The sequence below is a fragment of the Giraffa tippelskirchi genome, chromosome 8, assembly GCF_054371585.1.
Source record: "Giraffa tippelskirchi isolate mGirTip1 chromosome 8, T2T-mGirTip1v1.2.pri, whole genome shotgun sequence".
Lineage (NCBI taxonomy): Eukaryota > Metazoa > Chordata > Mammalia > Artiodactyla > Giraffidae > Giraffa > Giraffa tippelskirchi.
In genome coordinates, this window is record NC_137282.1 from 49,675,137 (window position 1) to 49,697,812 (window position 22,676).

The window sequence follows — 22,676 nt, forward strand, 5'->3', positions numbered from 1 at the left end:
GCAGGTGTCTATCTTTAATCCTCAGAAATTATAAAAACTGAAATCTGTTTTATGCTTTACAATTTAAAACTTAGCAGGTTTAGGTGGAAGTTACATAGTCAGAGTGCTGTTGCACCTGCAAGCCCAGAATCTCTGCTATGTCCAAAGTCAATGTCTATGATGAATGGAGTATGGAAGATCAGCTAGGATGTTTTGATAACGTAGCTGTGATGGGGTTATGTTGGGCTTATCAACATGTTTAAGACTGCTTTTGTTCTTAATTATTATGAAGTATGTGCAGCAGACAGGCCTGACCCAATTTCCATTCTCTGCCTCACTGAAGTTCTGAATTAGCTGAAGCAAAGGTTTAAGCACTGGCTTTGTGAAATCCGTAGTTTTTCCTACAAATAATGTGAATCACAGACATCCAGCACCCAAATTTGTTCCTGGTTCCCATGCCAGCCCATCCTTAAAGAATGGAGGCTTGAAAGGTGAGGAGCCAATGCATAATGAATATCACAGATGTGGTAACGAGTCAAATCATTTTGCTATATACCTGAAACATTGTAAATTAACTATACTAAAAAAAATACAGGTTATAAATTACACAGGGTAGTGTTTTCCATCAAATTACAAACGAAAAATTTTTGAAGTTTTGTTTTTGCAATTCAACTAACAATTATTACATTTTTACCAAAGATTGACACATGAACCCTTTACCTTCTTCAATGCACAAAATGTCCTACTTCTCTTTGGTTATTTGATACTTATATAATGTTTAATTGTAGTATCTTTTCTGTAGCTGCAATTATTTAAACATTATCTCAGAAAATGTTTCTGTATTTTCTACCTGGCAACCTGACAAGAGGTATGGATGTCCAACAGCCTCTGACCATCTTATACTCTCTCTTTAAGCTCCCTTCACAGCCCTGACTACTTCTTTCTTTATCGATTCAGAATTTCTGGGAGAATAAAGAAACTGGACAGGAGTCCCCACATGTTCCAAGGGTCAAGAGGCAGAACTCAACCCTAGCATGGAGTGTGGTTCAGGACCATGGACAACAACTGCAGCGCCATTGGCCTCCACCTTCAAACTTGATAGCCAGGATCAGAGAAAGCAAAGAAAAATTGTTGCTCATGCTACTTTGGTAATTAGTTAGGAATTAGTATTATGCTATTATTTTTTAATTTTTCAGTTCAGTTCAGTCACTTACAGTCATGTCTCACTCTTTGTGACTCAGTGGACTGCAGCACACCAGGCTTCCCTGACCAATCACCAACTCCTGAAGCTTGCTCAAACTCATGTCCATCAAGTCGGCAATGCCATCCAACCATCTCATCCTCTGTCATCCCCTTCTCCTCCTGCCTTCAATATTTCCAAGCATCAGGATCTTTTCCAATGAGTCAGTTCTTCTCATATAGTGGTCAAAGTATTGAAGTTTCAGCTTCAGCATCATTGTAGCTTTTCTTCCAAGGAGCAAGCATCTTTTAATTTCATGGCTGTGGTCACCATCTACAGTGATTTTGGAGTCCAAGAAAATAAAGTCTGTCACTGCTTCCACTGTTTCTCCACCTATTTACCATGAAGTGATGGGAACAGATGCCATGATTTTCGTTTTTTGAATGTTGAGTTTAAGCCAGCTTTTTCACTCTCCTCTTTCACTTTCATCAAGAGGCACTTTAGTTCCTCTTCACTTTCTGCCAAAAGGGTGGTGCCACCCGCACATCTAAGGTTATAGATATTTCTCCCACCAATCTTGATTCCAGCTTGTGCTTCATCCAGTCTGGCATTTCGCATGATGTACTCTGCATATAAGTTAAATAAGCAGAGTGACAATATACATCCTTGACGTACTTCTTTCCCAATTTGGAATCAGTCCTTTGTTCCATGTCCGATTCTAACTGTTGCTTCTTGATCTGCACATAGATTTCTCAGGATGCAGGTAAGGTGGCCTGGTATTTTCTTCTTTTAAAGAATTTTCCACAGTTTGCTGTGATCCACATAGTCAAAAGCTTTAGCATAGACAGTGAAGCAGAAGTAGGTGTTTTTCTGGAATTCTGACTTTTTCTATGATCCAATGGATGTTGGCAATTTGATCTCTAGTTCCCCTGCCTTTTCTAAATCCAGTTTGAACATCTGCAAGTTCTTGGTTCACATACTGTTGAAGCCTAGCTTGGAGAATTTTGAGCACTACTTTGCTAGCATGTGAGATGAGTGCAATTATGCAGTAGTTTGAGCATTCGTTGGCATTGCCTTTCTTTGGGATTGGAATGAAAACTGACCTTTTCCAGTCCTGTGGCCACTGCTGAGGTTTACAAATTTGCTGGCATATTGAGTGCAGCACTTTAACAACATTTTAATTTTTAGGTTGCCAAAATTCTTCCTCTGCCAGGTGTAATGGTTTCATTCAAATTCCATCCCCTTGGAAAAATAATGATCTGAAAAAAGTTATCATGTCAGGCCAGAAATCTGGACTCCCCATTATGGCAAAGGCATGCCAAGCTCAAGGGTCAAATGTACAAGGATGAGAAGGTCTAGGGCCATAGCTAGATAGACTGAGAAAGAGAAAATCACAGGAATACAGCAAAATCAGAAAGAAAAACCACCACTAGGCCAACATGTATGATAGGCTGAGTGATGGTCTTCACAACAATGTTCAAGTTAAATTGAGGATATTGAGATGAGGACATTCTCATGGATTATCTGGGTGAGCCAGTATAATTACAAAGATCCTTATAAAAGCGAGGCAGAAGGGGATGAGTTTGTGACAAGAGATGGGATGAAAAAGCAAGGAAAGGACCATAAGTCCAGGAACACAGGCAGTATCTAGAGGCTGAAAAAAATCAAGGAAACAGATTCTCCCATCTGAGACTCAAAGCAAGGCAGCCCTGCCAACACCTTGATTTAGATTTCTGACCTCCAAATTTCTAACAGAGTAAACTTGTATTTTTAAAAGCCATTAAATTTTAGGTAATTTGCTACAGCAGCAACAAAAAAATGAATACAGTATCCACAAGGAGAACTCATGCGCAAAGAGAAAGAAAGGGAGTCATGCAACACAGGAGTGTTTACGAGTGGAACGACTTCCGTATCATCGCTTTCCTCTGTCCATTTCCTTTAAATGACTGGAACGTGCAATAAATATGCTCTTTCTTTACTCACCCACCCCTTTCCACATAGAATAGATTATATAGAACCATGTAAACCACACACTTCATTTTATGCCCTAATTCTCCTGTATGATAAACAATGGCAATCATTACGGAATTCAGTAGATTGTACTCTAGACCACTGGTAATTTCTTTCATTATTTAAAAATTTTCCAAAGTTTTGGGGAAAATGTGCTTAAAATAAGGTATTTAAATTGAGGTCCAATTTAATAAAGTTGGGTGGAACCAAGTGAATGCAAGGCAAATAAAGGGAGATTTTTCATTAATCCGTGCTTGCTTTCTTGTTTAAGTTTCAGATACTTAGACCTTTAAAAAAAGGGTCATATGATTTCCATAGGTTCTGTGATTTTCATAGGCCACTGAAGTCTTCAGAGAATTGAAGAGGTGCTAAAATACTACCTGTCAAGCTAGAGACAGAAAGAATCAATGCAAAAATAAGAAGGTGGATAATGAAGTGTGTCGGGGTGGTGGAGGGAAATGGCGAATAGAAGATTAGTGGGAACTAGCTCTTCCTTCCACTAATTCCAATCATTTACTGAGTCAAGAATCTGTCCTAGAATCTATGCCAATATTTTTTAAATTCATGCAATCACATCACTAAGAGGGTATTATTATTCTCATTTTAATAGACTTAGAGGTCTAAGTAACTGATCCAAGTTGACACAGCTCGAGTGGCTGAGGCAGGGGACCTAATTTAAAGATATCTGACTCCAAAGTCATGCTTTTTCAATCATGCCTTTCAGTGATGAGAGCATTGAAAGCTTTTGAGTTTAACTAATTGTCTTTAGTTGATTTGCCTTCCATGCCCTGGGAAGATGGGGTTTTCTTTGTTCCGTTGCCAAGGGAACCGAATTTTCACTCTAGTTGAACAGTGATTCAGAAGTCCACATTCTCACTGATATACCAGGTATTTCTTCTTCAGCTCAGCTTCCAGAAAGATGTAACTTTTGTAATCATCTGTAAACCTGTGACATAACATGTTCTTTGGGTTTAACTATCTTGTACCATTAAGTGGAGCAGAAGAGGAAGTGGAAGCTGCTAGAAAAATAGAAGTAGAGAACATGTGCTAATATTCGAGGCTTCCCTGGTGGCTCAGATGGTAAAGAATCTGCCTGCTATGCAGGAGACCTGCATTCAATCCCTGGGTTGGGAAGATCCTTTGGAGAAGACAACGGCTACTTATTCCTGCCTGAAGAATTTCATGGACAGAGGAGCCTGGCAGGCTACAGGCTACAGAGTCCAAGATGACTGAGCGACTATGGCACAGAGGGTAAAGAATTTGCCTGCAGTGCAGGAGGCACAGGAGATTCCAGTTCGATCCCTGGGTTGGGAATATTCCCTGGAAGAGGGCATGGTAACCCTCGCCAATATTCTTGCCTGGAGAATCCCATGGATTGAGGTGCCTGGTGGTCTACAGTCTATGAGGCATACTACTTCCGCAATTTTCATGCATAATTTATCAACTTATGAAACGTTTAGTTTACTTATAGATAGTACCTTTTTTTTAATGAGTTCATCCATTGACCATCCTCTGTAAGTCCAAATAACCAGAGAGGGTATGGTTAGGAGGGGAGGCAATTATTTTTGAACAATAGTATCCCAGACTCATCCTCAATATTGACTCACATAGTTACAGCAATCAGCTTTTTACAAGCAGAGCTGGCTTGTCATCCAGATCTCCTAATTCCCAGTTAGAGCTTCTCCATTTATAACTTCGTGTTATCTGTTCTCTTCCCAAACCTCAATATAAACCCTGGAATACTGATGCTCACCTCTCAGAATTCCTATACAGATACGCAGTGCAGCACAGACTCAGCAGGAAAGTCACATCACACAGGAAGACGTGCTGCACATTAATTTTCTAGTTCAAAAGAAAATGAACTAAAGCCCATCTGAAAATACCCAGAACTGTGTTCCCCTATGGCTTTGAGTCACTTGATCTCCACCTCCGGGCAGGCAAGGTGACATTCATCAGCACAGTGAAGAATGAAAATCTCCTTAAGATCAACTGTTTAGGGAAAAACTCACAGGGATTACAGGCGAAAGCAAATGAGATGCATTACAGCTGACTAGCAAGTGCCCAGAACCCAATATCGTTTGAACGTCCACTGATGATGTGACCTGGACTGGTCACACAGCTTTTGGTGCAGAGAAGAACTAAGTATAAATCACAGGAAAGAAGGCTAGTTTGTAAATGTTCCATAGGAGACAAGGATCACAGAAATGTATCAGAGATGTGGAAATTCCTTTATAAGGCTTATTTGCTTTTGCTGAGCTATACAGAAAGCCAGAGACAGACTTTATTTTTTGGGGGGAGGGGAGGTGTGCTCCAAAATCACTGCAGATGGTGACTTCAGCAATGAAATTAAAAGATGCTTGCTCCATGGAAGAAAAGCTATGACCAACCTAGACAGCATATTAAAAAGCAGAGACATTATTTTGCCAACAAAGGTCCATCTAGTCAAAGCTATGGTTTTTCCAGTAGTCATGTATGGATGTGAGAGCTGCACTATAAAGAAAGCTGAACGCCAAAGAATTGATGCTTTTGAACTGTGGTGTTGGAGAAAACTCTTGAGAGTCCCTTGGACTGCAAGGAGATCCAACCAGTCAATCCTAAAGGAAGTCAGTATTGAATATTCATTGGAAGAACTGATGCTGAAATTGAAACTCCAATACTTTGGCCAGCTGATGAGAAGAACTGACTCATAGGAAAAGACCCTGATCCTGGGAAAGATTGAAGGCGGGAGGAGAAGGGGACGACAGAGGATGAGATGGTTGGATGGCATCACTGACTGGATGGACATGAGTTTGAGTAAACTCCAGGAGTTGGTGATGGACAGGGAGGCCTGGCCTGCTGCAGTCCATGGGGTCACAAAGAGTCAGAGGTGACTGAGCCACTGAACTGAACAGAAAGCCAAGCTTTGAGGGAATCTGGTCTTGCCACGATACAATCCCCACTAGTTGGGTATCTCTGGGCAAGTTTCCTTACCTAGAATTTTTACTGCCACAAAGTGTATACAAATAAACATGCAAGGGCAGTGTAATGTTGTAGAAAAAGAAGGAGACTTACAGCCAGGTACACTTACAGTCCATTTACCTCCATAAATCTCAGTTTCATAATCGGTATAATGGGTAGGATGATAATAACACCTATACCAAAGGGATGTTTGTACGGATGAAATGAAATGTTTCGTGAAACTTTTGGATAAATCAGACATATTTTCAAGTTCAAATTAAAAAAAAAAAAAAGACCCACAACATTGGTTTAAACTAATGAGCTTTTCTTCTCATATCCAAAAGTCTAGAGATGTGTAGCTACTGATTAGTTTATTGTCTCAGTGCTGGCATCACTGTAATTTTCTTGGGCTCTGCTCATAAGTTGGCTGCCAGAATTCAATCCATCACAGCTGTATTAAAGGTAGGTAAAGAAAGCTTGGCACTGAAGAATTGAGGCTTTCAAATTGTGGTGTTAGAGAAGACTCTTGAGAGTCCCTTGGACTGCAAGGAAATCAAACCAGTCAATCCGAAAGGAAATTAGTCCTGAATATTCATTGGAAGGATGGATGCTGAAGCTGAAGCTACAATACTCTGGCCACCAGATGCGAAAAGCCAACTCATTGGAAGAGACCCTGATGTTGGGAAAGATTGAGGGCAGGAGGAGAAGAGGACGACAGAGGATGAGATGGTTGGATGGCATCACTGACTCAATGGACATGAATTTGAGCAAACTCCTGGAGATAGAGGAGGTCAGAGGAGCCTAGAGTGCTATACTCCATGGGGTCACAAAGAGTCTGACACATCTTAGGGACTGAACAACACCAACAACAAATGGGGAATAGGGAGGAATCAGATGTGTCAGGAAAGCCAAGTCTTCCTTGAGGTGTTTCCTGCGTCCCCTCCTTTTATCCTGTGGGCCAGAACTGCCTCATGACCACTCTAGCTTCAAGGGACACTGGGAGCACACAGCTGAGGATGACCTATCACCTAGACTGGGCACATGTGGCCCTGAATAAAATCAGGCTTTGGGTGACAAGAAAGAACAGAAAAGGGAACACTGGGAGGCAACTAACTAGGTGGATGACAACCTAGCAATTAGAAAAAGCAAAAGTGTTAGTCGCTCAGTCATGTCCTACTTTTTGCAACCCCATGGACTGTAGCCTGCCAGGTTCCTCTGTCCATGGGATTTTCCAAGCAGGAATACTGGAGTGGGTTGCCATTTGCTTCTCCATGGGATCTTCCCCATCCAGGGATCAAACCCAGGTCTCCTGTATTGCAGGCAGATTCTTTACCATCTGAGCCACCAGGGAAGCAGCATTTAGTAACTAATCATTAAATTCAGTCTTTTTGATCCTTCTTTCACCAGTAAACTGAATAGATGCATCCAGGTTTAATAGTCTGCATTTCCATAGGGATTATTAAATTATAATCAGAGATCAATACTATATAAAATTTTTTGAGTGGACTTATTTGAAGATGAGCAGGACAGTGACAGATTACTGTCCTGAAGTGAAGTCGCCCAATCATATCCGACTCTTTGCGATCCCACTGACTATAAAGTCCATGGAATTCTCCAGGCCAGGATACTGGAGTGGGTAGCCATTCCCTTCTCCAGGGTATCTTCTCAACCGAGGGATCGAACCCAGGTCTCCCACATTGCAGGCAGACGCTTTACCCTCTGAGCCACCAGGGAAGCCCTAAATTAAATTATAATCAGAGATCAATACTATATAAAATTTTTTGAGCGGACTTATTTGAAGATGAGTAGGACAATGACAGGACTTCCATGGTGGCTCAGATGGTAAAGCGTCTGCCTACAACGCGGGAGACCTGGGTTCAATCCCTGGGTTGGGAAGATCTCCTGGAGAAGGAAATGGCAACCCACTCCAGTATTCTTGCCTGGATAATTCCATGGATGGAGAAGCCTGTTAGGCTACAGTCCATGGGGTTGCAAAGAGTCAGACATGACTGAGCGACTTCACTTCAGGACAGTGACAAATCTGATTCATGGAATATTCTTAACTCTTTAGTTTGAGATGATTTCAGATTTACCAAAACTGTTACAAAAACAGCAGAGTAGGCTCTCACACACCCTTTGCTAGGTTTCTCCAAATGTTAACACATTACATGACCATAATGTGGTGATCAAAACCTAGAAAAGAGCACTGACACAGTGTTAGTAACTAACCTGCAAGCCTTTATTCATGTCAATTCACGCCTGGCTAATGTTCTTTTCTTGACTAGAATCCAATCCAAGATCCCACTGCATTTCATTTGTCATGTCTCCTTAGCTTCCTCCAATCAGGATGCAGAATATTTTCACAACTACAAATTTTTACTATTTTGATATAGTGACAACAACGGGGCTATTTGTCTTGAAGTCTTTGGAATGTACCATATCGAATTTGAAAGGGCCATGACCATGTGGTGGTGCCTGGCAGATGAAAAGGCTGATCTGCCAACGGTGATGTGCTTAACATTCTTCTACAATGAAAATATGTGTACATCACAACAAAAAGTATAGATGATTAAGCTACAGATGAGTACAATCTGGATTAATGAGGGATTTCTGTATCTCATGTGGGTAATGTTAAATTTCTCCTCTGGAGCATTTTCTTGCCCATGACATAAGCATCTATCACATCCGTAATGGGTCAACTTCGAAGGTTCCAGATGAGTATATTAAAGATATATGCTCAAACAGCGATAATTAGCTAAATAAGGACAGCATCATTCATTAGAGAATTCCAACACGGAATGCTGGGCTGTCCCTGGAAGCGCGGTCCTTTTACTTTTCCCCGTGAGGCAGCAGCTGGCATGTGCCACAAGCCATATGGCAAGGTAGCAGAGAGGGGAGCCAGGGCTCCCCACGCAGCCTCCTCGCCTCGATGCCCTGCTGCCTGTCTGGTCATGGAATTAGAATGATTTATGATTTTGGCAAAGGGACCCATATGTAATGCCAATATTTTGGATCAATATGTGAGAGCATTTCTCTAAACAATGTATCTTGCCTCTGCTTGGTCTTTTGCTAAATTGAGCCTTGACTGCCCTGAAGTGGGAGTCAAATGAATCAAAATGTCCACATTTCTGGGCTTTGAGGTATGTTTACCTCTCCAGGCCAGACCAGCCTCCTCCAGTTGATGTCTCAGGTACCACTGCAGCCACAGTGCAGGGATGCAGTGGGAAGTGGAACCCTGCCCGGAGCAGTGCTCATGGAAAAACTCAACGTGCTCTGAGTACAGCATGATGGCCATACTACCGCTGCCGATGGCACAACCTCAGGAAAGGACAGTTTACCAGCATTTAGAATGCAGAATGGAAGTGGTCCTCTTTGCTTTCCATTGGTGCTCTACACTATGTTTCTATTCTGGGGATTGAGAATGAGCAAATCTGTGACAATGTTACTCTTTAAGCAGATGATAAGATGATAGGTACTTGCTGTTCCAGTTTATTCTACCTTTAGAATAGAAGAGTATCAAAGCACAAGAGAAGAGGAAAACACAATTTAAAGGTATTATTTTCTCTCCACACTAGTAGCAAAACAGAAAACAACAGGTTTCTGATTCTGATACTGGTTAAACTATGCACTTATCAAGCAAAGCAATGAGACATACTGCATCTTTGAATACTGTTACTATGACCTTGAAGAGGTGTTAAAGGGACATTTGTTCTTCAGGTAAACATGACAAAAAGTAGTAAAAGTATACAAAAGTGGCAAAATTTCCTGTCATATATATATATATATATGTATGTCATTCCTTTCTTTGGTTAAAAAATAGCTATGAATAATCATACAGTTAACTTATATAAAATATATGTGTATGCTTTCCTTGTGGCATCTGCTATCAAATATTTACCCACTCCAGTATTCTTGCCTGGAGAATACCAAAGGACAGAGGAGCCTGGTGGGCTACAGTCCATGGGGTCGCCAAGAGTTGGATATGACTGAGCGACTAAGCACAGTATAGCACTTCTTCCAGTTAGTGCTATCAATGACTATGGCTTTATCCAGCTGACAGGTGAAGATGCTTTGCCCCAAGAGTGGCTTCTTCTTTTGACACACACTGTACTGGAGGAAAAAGAGGCTGAGGGCCTCAAAGGTGCAGAGTTGAGTCTCTGCTTCCCATAGAACTCTGGCACATCTGTCAGGAGCCACATGGCACAAATAGCAGTACAGAGGCTTCCACAGGGCAATATAGAACTCGGATAGAACCATGCAGCCTAGTGTTTGGGAACTGACACTTCTCTTAATGACAGAGGAAATTTTAGTGACAAAAAAGGGATGCTGAATGAGAAGACAAAAACAGCAAGCAAAAAACAAAAAACGTTTAAAACACTATGAACAAAAGACTCAGAAGACAAGTGCTTAGGTACAACATGCAAACTAAACTCAGTTATTTGTTCAGTCTTGCCATGAATCTCGGAGAAGGCAACGGCAACCCACTCCGGTACTCTTGCCTGGAGAATCCCATGGATGGAGGAACCTGGTAGGCTGCAGTCCTTGGGGTCACGAAGAGTCGGACACGACTGAGCGACTTCACTTTCACTTTTCCCTTTCATGCACTGGAGAAGGAAATGGTAACCCACTCCAATATTTTTGCCTGGAGAATCCCAGGGACGGGAGCCTGGGACGGGTGGGTTGCTGTCTATGGGGTCGCACAGAGTTGGACACGACTGACATGACTTAGCAGCAGCAGCAGCAGAAGCCATGAATCTACACACATTTTATATCTATTTAAATATTTGATAATTCACAATAGAGTCTTTTGAATTGTGTTATTTCTCATGGTTCACTATGTCCTCTTTAATGTTCCTCTTTTATTTTTTGTTAGTTTGTCTTTTATGGCGAAATTTCTTAACAGCCGATTAATGACGTAACAAAAATGTTTGCAGCAGAAATGCTTAAGGGAAAAGCACAGCGAATTGCCTAAGGCATTGTTAGGAATATGGGTATCCACTTTTTTTCAAAAGTTCACTTTACACCACTTCAATTTCACCAAATAGCTACATTAGTACCTGTCTTTGATAACCAAAGAAATCCTAAGAGAATTTATGCTTTTACTAATACAGGTAACTGCTTATTATTTATCATTATTATTACTTTTTCATTATTTATTTTTTGCTTTACGCCATTTTGACTACAAAAGGCTTCACAGAAACTTTTTTGTTTTTTTTTTTGTGAATCCTCTCTCTCCCCGCCTCCAAGTGCATTACTAACCAATAGAATCCAGTAAAGGTGAAGTAATGTCACTTTCGTGGTTTGGTTATAAATGACTGTGCCAGCTATCTTGTGAGCAGACCTTCTCTCCTGCTGGCGCTAAGGAAGCAAGCTGTCATACTGCAGAGGTCCCTAAGGCAACGAACTGAAGACCATGCCTGACCAACATGGCAGAGAGGAACTGAGAACAACTTGCAAAAAACTGGGTCCTGACAACCATGATATGAGTGCAGAAGCAGATTCTTTCCTGACCCATCCTTGAGGTGACCGTAATCCCAGCTGACACCCCGAGACCTTGAAGCTAAAAACCCAACTAAGCTGCACGTGAATTCTTTATCCATGAAAACTGTGAGATAATAAATATGCATTGCATTAAGTTGTTAAGATTAGGGGCAATCTGTTATGTGGCCATTGCTATTAGCGGGAGCCCACATTTGTTGAAGGAATTGGGAGAAATTTTATTTTAAAAAGTGATTCAAACGTTTTAAAATAATTTCCAACTATAATTTGCTTTCAAATGATTTATAGGAAAAGAAGCAAATCATGGTGCAGTTGCAGAAACAGAGAGACTCAATGAACTAAAATTAATAAATCTTTTATTTATGCAGCTCAACAAGTTCAAGGTTGTGAACAACCAGGAAGCCCAGACAGAGATTAAGCAGATTTCTCTCCAGACCCAAAAGGGCAGAGATGAAATCTCACGCCCTGTCCATGCATACAAACACCTCTGGGAGCCTAGAGTCCTTGTTTATGGCATTCTTCTACCTGAAAGTTAACTATGATACTTTTGGCACCAAGGTAGCCATAAACAATTATTTTTAAAGGGAAAGAAAAGGAAATTACCTACTTAAAATATTAATGCCGTAGATTACTCAGAAACCAATACCGAAGCAATGGAAAGGAAATGGAAAAAACAGATTGTTTCCAATGTCAACATAATTCTACCTTTGAAATACTCCTTCTGTTCCATGCACACACATGGTGCCTGACCAAGGCAATGGACAAAACAGCCAGGACAGGGAAGTGGCTGTCCAGAAGGAAGAAGAATGACTTTCACATTTCTTACCTCTTTCATTTCCCCATTCATGCAAGATTCTTATCACTGTCTATGGTCACTTTGAAACACAAATGACTGGTTACTTTTCTGCTGTATTCTCTAGCTATTTCTAGTTGCTAAAATGTTTCTCATTTGACCCTTTGCTGTGTGGGAATTGATTATTTTGTTCAATAAACTCATTGATCCAGACCATCTATGATCTAAAAGTCAAGTTTAATCCTCATTACTACCATGATCGCCATCCCATTCCGTCTGCCATTTGATTCCAAGAGAGAGAGTACCTCCCGTGGTAAACTCATGCCTGGCGCCCTTCCGGCTCTTATCGCGATTATGGGGATGACATCTTTGCTCTGCAAAGTGGTTTATTCCTGGGTCCAAAGTGCCTGGTCACTTACTATTTGATAAAGCAGCAAAAAGTCAAAGGATTTAATTCCTATGTAAATTCCAGGCTATTTGGTGATGATCAGTTTGTTGTAAATCTGGGCAGTTTTCTAGCTAAAACATGGTGGACTATCTCAACTGATTTTTTGCTTCTCCAAAACACAGACCATTCAAATGTACTTTGTGTTATATACAGTAAAGTTGTGCCCGAAAATCAACATATATGTATTATAGAATGAAATATATCTTTATTTCATATATGAGAATACCACAGTTGATCATTTGTAAATGAAAAAACGATCGCAAAGCGATGACTAGGTGTGATACATGCTGCTGCTGCTGCTGCTAAGTCGCTTCAGTCCTGCCTGGTCAATGTGTGTAACATGGTGTAAAACTGTCCAGGCAGTATGGTGAGCAGCTGACCTTTGCCCCAGCAGGAGACTGAAGGTGTTCCCTGACCTTACATCTGCTTTGTGACTTTCTGGATCTTAGCTTTTTCTTCTTCTTTAAAACACAAATGATGAAGGCAAAAATAATCGCACAGATCTCTGGCTCTGCAATGATATACGTCTACGCCAGTCACTGCCTCATAACTGACGCCACTTAGGTACTTGCTGAGGACCTTGTTTTACTCATATTTCATTTCCAAGAGAATGGTCGATTCCTGGGCAGTGTTTGGCTCTCTATTGCCAAGCTCCACCTTTTGGCACACTGCTCCCATGACCTACCCACTGGAAATGCCTACTTTTCCATTTGGGTGACAGCTCCACCGGGCAGCCTTCACTCAGGTTCGCTTGCCTTTGGTTGGGTTAGATCTCTCACTGCTGTGCTCTGACAGCCCCTTGTACAAACCTCAGTTACAGGAGTGACTAAATCATACAGAAATAGTTTGTTTTATATCTGTCTCCTGCCCAACAAGACACTGAACACCTCGTGACCAATCTTGAAGAGATTTAATCCCCATGGGGGCAGGCATATCTTCTGTTTTGTTCCTTGTCACATCCCCAATGTCCTGGAATATACAAGTGGCTAAATGAGTATTTAATAAACAGGAGAATGAGTGAATATACGAATTAACATCTACTGACATCAATGTCATGAGTTCAGTTCAGTTCAGTCACTCAGTCGTGTCCGACTCTTTGAGCACCCCAGGCCTCCCTGTCCATCAACTCCTGGAGTTTACTCAAACTCATGTCCATTGAATCAGTGATGTCATGAGTACCTCCAGAGAACAGCATATTAAACATTCAGCAGGACTTCCCTGATGATCCAGTTGTTAAGAATTCTCCTGCCAATGCAGGGGACACAAGTGTGATCTCTGGTCCCAGAAGATTCCACCTGCCACAGAGCAATTAAGCCTGTGTGTCACAACTATTGAGCTGTGCTCTCCCAAGAGAAGCCACCACAATGAGAAGCCTGTGGACTGCAACAAAGAATAGCCCCCTCTAGCCGCAACTAGAGAAAGCCTGTGTGTAGCAACAAAGACCCAGCACAGCAGAAATAAATAATTAACTAATTTAAAAAAATTTTAAAGATGATTGGAGTCATAACAAACCATTTACATTTCCAGAACATAAACTACTTAGTCTAGAAAGAAAAAACATATATATATATATGTATATGTATATACATATATACACACACATATATATACATATACATATATATCTATATCTATATCTTCCCTTGTAGCTCAGCCAGTAAAGAATCCGCCTGCAATGCAGGAGACCTTGGTTCAATCCCTGGGTCAGGAAGATCCCTGGAGAAGGAAATGGCAACCCACTCCAGTATTCGTGCCTGGAGAATCCCATGGACAGAGGAGCCTGGCAGGCTACAGTCCATGGGGTCACAAAAGTCGGACATGACTTAACAACTAAACCACCACAATGTACGTACACACACATACATATATATTGATTTCACAGCATAATGTCAAAGCATAATTATTTTTCAATAAGCATATGTAAAAATATTCCTTCAAATTTAGAAACTTGTCAACAGCATGTACTATGTTATTTCAGAGATGGTCAACGGAAGTCCGAGAAAGACCACATATAAGAAAGATGAAGAGTACCTTCATTATCACATTCTCCCTTCAAGTACCTGGTTCAGTTTTAATAAAAATCAGTGAGAAAAGTTATTATTAAATTGTTTGGTAAGACTGGATTCCATGCTAGCTGTGGGTGCCACACTAATAAACTTTAAACTTTCATTTTTAACAGCTTTAAAAATGTGGCCTGCCATTAACACAACTATACTATTAATAACATAGGATGACAATAATAACTTCAGCATTCTGACACAACCTTATTTCACCTCTCTAAGTAGGAAAAGCCTAAAAAATTAACTATTAGTGTTTAAAGTATAAACACCTTTGTAAACAACTTATGAGATGATCAATAATTCATAATATCAGGTGGCGCTAGTGGTAAAGAACCCGCCTGCCAATGTAGGAGATGTAAGGGATGTGGGTTCAATCCCTGGGTGGGGAAGATCCATCCCCTGGAGGAGGGCATCATAACCCACCCCAATATTCTTGCCTGGAGAGTCCCGTGGACAGAGGAGCCTGGCAGGCTACAGTCCACAGGATCACAAAGAGTTGGACACAACTGAAGTGACTGAGCACAAATACAACTCAGTTACACGGGGGCCACAGTTTTAACAAATCCAGGAAAAGCCAGTAACCTGTTGACTCAGACATACATTTTGTGTGTGTATGCTCGGTGACTCAGTAGCCCACCAGTGTCCTCTGCCCATGGAATTTTCCAGGCAAGAATAGTGGAGTGGGTTGCCATTCCCTTCTCCAGGGGATCTTCTTAACCCAGATCAAGCCCATGTCTCCTGGCAGGCAGATTCTTTACCACTGAGCCAGCTGGGACGCCTCCAGGCATATGTGGGCATATTTCAAATGCATGTAGCAACTATTGTGATAATAAACATATATTTTAAAGGTCTAAAAAACTTATATGGCTGTTTATCATATGTGCCTTCTCAATCAATATCTATTAAAATTGTAACTCGTAAAAATCTGTCATATGATTTTCTTTGAAAAGAAAGAATAAAATTAATAAAAGAATTTATTAATTCTTTTCTGATTATAAAAGCAATTCAATTTAATCAGGCTAAAAAAATAAATAAAAAGAACACCTATAAACACTTTGCTATGGGTATATTTATTTATATTTCATTAAGTCTATGCTTTTTAATCAAAGATGGGATCATGCTGTTTGGGGGCTGGCTTTAAAATGTGATATGTTGTCAAACTTTCTGTATCAATACACATATTTCTGTAACATTTTAATTGTTGTGAAATGGTCTATTACACAGAAACACCAAGATGTATTTGCCAGCCCTTTGTTTGGGGGTATTTTTCACTTTTGTAAACATTCATGTACCTGGAGAAGGAAATGGCAACCCACTCCAGTGTTCTTGTCTGGAGAATCCCACGGACAGAAGAGCCTGGAGGGCTACAATCCATAGGATCGCAAAGAGTCGGACATGACTGAAGCGACTCAGCACAAACATTCATGTATACCAGGATTTTTAAACCTCAGGCCTGTGAAGCGTTTGGACTGGATCATACTTAATTTCCTGCTGGTGTTCCTGCTCATTGCAGGATGCGCTTCCATACACTGGAGGCAGTAGCATACCCTCCTCCCAAGCTGGGACAACCAAAAATTTCTGCAGATATTGCCAAATATCCCTTGAGGGGACAAAATCATTCCCAGTTGAGAACCACTCCCATAGACCCATCGCTGCATATATAATGCATTATATATCCATTGAATATTTCCACTTATATCCATTGAATATTTTCCCTAAAGTAGAACTGCTGGACCAAAGGGTTAAGTTTGAAAGTCTGTGGCCATGTGGCTGCTCTTGAAGACAGTCCCTGTCAATTTCCCCTGCAACAGCATAGCCCTGAGACGGCCTATTTCTGTTTTACTCACCATAATCCAACAGTACCTAGTTCCCTTGTTTGTTTGTTTGTTTTTTTTCCCCTAATCAATACCCATTTGAGAGTATCTCATTGCTGTTTAAAACACATTCTTTTAAGCAACTGGTGAGGATAAACATTTCAAAGTAGGTTTTGGCATCATTTGCATTTCTCCTTTCTTTGGTGAACAGTGTTTTTTTACCCTTTCATGTTCAAAGATTTTCTTTCTTTGGTTTTCTGAGAGTTCTTTATGAATTAAGATATTGCCACTCTTAAGATATTGCCATTTATGTTGAAAATACTTTTGTTTTCCATTTTCTCATCTACTTTTATTTTCATTTAGTTATTGTTTATGCAAAAGCTTCATAGTGTTATATCTATGGTTATATATTATATATATATGAAACTATGTATATTATACCTGCTTAGGCAAACTCTGAGCTTGGGACTGTGTTTATGAAGTCCTTTCTCTCCTCAAAATTATATAAATGTTAAACTGTATTTTCTTATAGAGTTTTTATGGTTTTTTCCCCTGAGTTTTTAACTGTTTTAAGCATTTGACATTTATTTGATTTTGAAGTAATGCATAAGGTGATTTTCAAAATATTTTGATGGAAAAGAGAGGGTCCCCTGGAGGAATGGGAACCTGCAGCCTAGCTTATCACTAGGTTTCACTCTGCCAGCTTTACCAGGCTCCTAGATTTCCTAATTCTTTCTTGCTATTTCTCCCATTATTATCATAATCTGACCATGAAATAGGTGCCAACAAAGTCAAACAGAATATAAGGGGAGAAATAAAGGAAGAAAAGGAAAGCATGTTAATTTATCTGTTAACCTGAAAATAGGAACCAACTAGCTGTGGTAGAAGATGAATATGTAATATAAAGAGGTTGATTAAGTTTGCTGGATGAAGCTTCATTCCTACTTAGTGCTATTCTTCAGCCCTTGGAGGTCTGTGGGGCGCCTTTAGTGCACCAAGCTTGTCCACGTATTTAACCTAGTTACATCCTCAAAAGAGCCCTAGTGGAAATGCTAATCATTCTTAGTTACTGATGAGGGAACTGCAGTCCAGCTTCTCATCAGCGTCACGCAGTTCCCGGAATGCAAAGAAAATCCTGATTCTTTTGTCTATTACTTCTACCTTTAAACAACAACACAAAGCATCTGGTTAGGAAGGTTTGTTGTTGTTGTTGAGAAAATAAATCCACCCAGGGTTTTGGCAGGAATGCCATTCAGCTTTCTGTTTGTCACAGTGAATTGATGTCTTCCGGACTCTGCGACTCTACTTGGGATTAGTGTCTGAAGACCGAGAGCCTCCTAGGAGTAGGCCAAGAATTTGAAGCATTCTGCAAAAAATGTAAAGGAACATAAGTGGCCAGGTCTTAGAGTTGCACAGCTTTAGTCCATTTCCTCCTACTGGTCTCCTTAAACCGAGGCAAAACCTGCTATGGTTTTCTGTTTTTTCACCATCTCTTCGATAACTTTTCTTAACCACAAAACTCATGTTTAAAGAAAAAAAAAAAATCTTCTAGGAAGAAATTCTGAATCAGGAGTTAAGATTCAGAATTTGAAATGACAAGGAATCTATTGTTCATTTATCTCTCCCTGATTCCTAAATCGAAACACTGGTTTACTTTCTGAGGTTCACAGAAACACCTTTTCATCTATTCTCTGCAGGCACTATGCCACATGAAGGAATGCTGCCTACCTCTAACACTCTCCCTCAGCAAACAATACTTGGAAACCTTCATATTTACTCTTTTTATTGAGTCCAATTTTTTATAGATAAATAAAAAATTAGACTGGCAAATTGTTTGAGTTTGGTACATCTTTAAATTTTTTTTCCTTTCTTAATATCTGTCCATCAAAGTTATTTTTCATATTAGATAATGCTTAAGAATACACTAAGTTCATTAAAACATTTGCAAAGTAGAGGAAAAGCAGACTGGAAACTGATCTCTTAAGGACTTCAATTATACATTTACAAGTGGCTGTTGGCAAGTCATTAAAAATGACCCACTTCACACAAATGGATATCCTTGTATTGCTGTGGGGGCTTGATCTTTGCAGTCCTTCTTTTTCTTGGTTAAGCTCAACACAGCTAGTAAAACTAGGGTCATATGTCTTTAAAATATGTGCATCCAATCAACATACCCTAAAAACGGTCCATTTGTCTCAACACTTAGTGACTTCAAGACTTCTCTTGTGATTTACAAAGCACATTCTTGTCATAAGTCAGAGCAAGACAAAGTTATTGGGACTGAACTCTCCAACTCAAATTCAATTTTTTGTTGAGGAGAGGATGGACTGACAATAATTTGGTTCAGTGAGTATGAAAAATAATATCAGGATACCTTCCATTATCTTTAACCCTTTGCTACTGGTAATTTTGCCATTTGGAAGCATCATTATGGACTAGACCAAATGTTTCCAAGTGGATAGTAATTATGAAAATGAAAAAAAAAAAGAGAGGAGGTAACTTGCTTTCAGCTAACACTGAAATTCTTACAAGGAGTGGAGGAAGTAAGATGGAAAATGTACAGATATGCTATCATATAACTAAATAAAGTATTTCCTTTTACATGAAAGCGTAAAGGAATAGAAACGTGGGGGGGGCGGTTGTAGAGCATCGCTTGTTTTTGCTTCATCTTGATGTAAGAAACTGTTAAACGCTATGTCTGAAGCTTACATTTTTAAAGTGAAATACACTGGAGTGAAATATTTAAAAACATCATCTAGATTTAATGGAAAAAAAACCTGAGCCAGATCTTGGGGAAATCCTTTAAGATTTCAGAAACAGGCAAATCAGTGACTAGATTAGACTGCTTCAGGACTAATTCTGGAACTGTGAAAATTCTCAGTATACTCAAAACACCGATGAAACCTGTCTGCATGTCAGAAGCAACAGTTACAACTGGACATGGAACAACAGACTGGTTCCAAACTGGAAAAGGAGTATATCAAGGCTATATATTGTCACCCTGCTTATTTAACATATATGCAGAGTACATCATGTGAAATGCCAGGCTAGATGAAGCACATGCTGGAATCAAGATTGCCGGGATAAATATCAATAACCTGATATGAAGATGATACCACTCTTATGGCAGAAAGTGAAGAACTAAAGAGCCTCTTGATGAAGGTGAAAGAGGACAGTGAAAGAGCTGGCTTAAAACTCAACATTCAGAAAACTAAGATCATGGCATCCAGTCCCATTACTTCATGGCGAATAGATGGAGAAACAATGGAAATAGGGATAGACTTTATTTTCTTGGGCTCCAAAATCACTGCAGATTGTGACTACAGCCATGAAATTAAAAGACGCTTACTCCTTGGAAGAAAAGCTATGACAAACCTAGACAGCATATTCAAAAGCAGAGACACTACTTTACTGACAAAGGTCCTTATAGTCAAAGCTATGGTTTTTCCAGTCTTCATGTATGGATGGGAGGGTTGGACCATAAAGAAGGCTGAGTGCCGAAGAATTGATGCTTATGAACTGTGGTGTTGGAGAAAAATCTTGAGAGTATCTTGGACTGCAAGGAGATCAAACCAGTCAATTCTAAAGGAAATCAAACTTGAAAATTCATTGGAAGGACTGATGTTGAAGCTCCAATACTTTGGCCACCTGATGCTGGGAATGATTGAAGGCAGGAGGAGAAGGGGATGACAGAGGATGAGATGGTTGGACAGCATCACTGACTCGATGGACATGAGTTTGAGCAAGCTCCAGGAGATGGTCAAGAACAGGGACGCTTGGCCTGCTGCAGTCCATTGGGTCGCAAAGAGTCGGAAATGACTGAGTGACTGAACAACAACAACAACGTCAGTTTCTCATTAACCAGATGCTTTGAATGCAATCAGCTAGCAAGGGAGTCTGGAGTCTGACTATCTTTTCTTTCCCTCTCCCTTTTCTCTCCACCATTAAGGAAAACCAGAATGCAGTGGATTCAACAGATGCAACAAGCATTTTCTGGCCCAGGTATTGGAATGTAACAACAAATATCTTCTGAGCCAGGCTTTCTCACTTACTCCATTAGTTGTCTGCAAAACAACCTGTGAACCAGTCATCACATTTTATACACTGGTTGATAACATATGTCTGGCTAGTTCTTATTGGCTAGGAGTTTGTATTGGCTAGCTACTGTTATTTGTTATTTCCAGACAGAATGGAGACAGAATGGAGAGTATTCACCTTGATGGAGGAAGGAAGTCAAGGGGCCAAGGATATTTTTTCTGGATGCCCCTTTAAAAACTGCCTTTGGTTAAATCACAAATCGAGCCTTCCTAAGGCTGGTTGCCCAGGCAATGTATAACTATTTGCTGAAAGCTTTATGCTTGTTGGTGTTCAGAAATCGCTCCCCTATGTGATAGGTAGATGACGTAAGTTTTGTTTCAAGAGGGGAGGCAGAGAGAGAGAAAGAAGGAAAGAAAGAAAGAACCCCCCCCCCCAAACACACACACAGTAGATCAAGTCAGCCCTTGGAAATTCATCTTTTATGCCTGCTTGATCATTCATATTCTCAATGCCTCCATCCTCTTTTTCAATTACAGATGTTCTTGGATAAGATTTATTGATATTTGTCCATCACATTTTTTTGCCAGTGCACACAGGACCCCTTTAATCATTAAATTACAAAATTAAACCTCTTCTAAGCTGAGCCTTCCCTACGACATATGGAGCTTATATTGACAAACTTGTTTTCAACCAATAGCCTGGTATGAAAACCTGAGGAACATTATGGGGTTTTGGAAAATGTTTCAGCAATTCAGAAATCTTGAGCAACAGGGGCAGATGAGATTTCCTAAATATTCAGAAATAAACTCCAGCCATGCTCTTTACTTTCCCAACACAAATTACAGCTTTAAATTGTGTTAATCAGTCCCTCTCTTGTTTCCTGGCCTGCATCTAAAAGTCATGTACTTTGGTCCTTGGAGTGAGCAAGGATTTTCCTAATAGCAGGAAGTAAGATATACTTGAAAACAATCTGATACTATTGTGGGCAAGGTTTGAAAAAGCCAAGGATTTAATGCTTTCCAAAATCACTAATAGAGTCAGTTAGAGTCTAGATAACAAAGGAAAAAGCCAACACTAGTCTTAGTTGATGAACTTCCTAGGTGGCTGAGCCAGTGGCTCAGTGGTAAAGAACCCACATGCAATACAGGAGACAGGGGTTCCATCTCTGATCTGGGCAGATTCCCTGGAAAAGGAAATGACAACCCACTCCAGTATTCTTGTCTGGGAAATACCATGGACAGGGTAGCCTAGCGGGCTACGTCCATAGGGTTGCAAAGAGTTGGACACAACTGAAGCAACTTAGCAGGCACGCCATGCACACTCTGAAAGTGTGTGCCATTGCTTGATCCTGTTATTTTTACTCTCCCTGCAAACAGCTAAATCTTCTAGGAAACAATAAGCATATTTACTAGGGCAACTAGATCAAAGCACTTGACCATGTCTGATTAATAGTGTTCAATAATAACACAAGTAACAGATCTCTACCAATTAAGTTTCTGAAAGGGGAAAAGCAACACAATATGGACTTATGGGTTCTGTCTTTTTTTAATATATATGTATTTATTTGGCACAGCCTGGTCGAAATTATAGCATGTAGTATCTTTGATCTTTCTTGTAGCATATGAGATCTAGTTCCCTGACCAGGGCTTGAACCTGGGTCCCCTGCATTGGGAGCATGTAGTCTTAGCCACTGGACCACCAGGGAAGGCCCTGGGTTCTGTCTTTAGAACAGAGGGCCATGAGAATCTTCTACCCACACTTCCTTACCTGCAGATTTTTAAAAATCGCATAGAATTTTGACAGTAACAAGGGCTTTTACAACTTGATTTCTAAGGGTACTTTAGAGCTTTTGATGTAGTCTTACAGAGAGGGAAGAAAGCAAGCCAGTTGTGATCAATCGTTCTGCAAAGTCACAAAT

The 22,676-nt window shown here is 40.3% G+C and overlaps 1 protein-coding gene across 5 annotated transcripts in view; it reads right to left on the reverse strand.

Moving 5' to 3' along the window:
- Window positions 1–22,676, reverse strand: part of FBXL7 (F-box and leucine rich repeat protein 7) — a 431,217-nt gene that overhangs the window by 154,722 nt on the left and 253,819 nt on the right. The window contains exon 3 of one of the 5 annotated variants that reach the window (XM_081519330.1): window positions 4,648–4,681. The exons of the other annotated variants lie outside the window; for them this stretch is intronic. The gene's annotated coding sequence lies outside the window, so the exon portion shown is untranslated. The remainder of the gene's footprint in view (window positions 1–4,647; window positions 4,682–22,676) is intronic. 5 annotated transcript variants of the gene reach the window in all.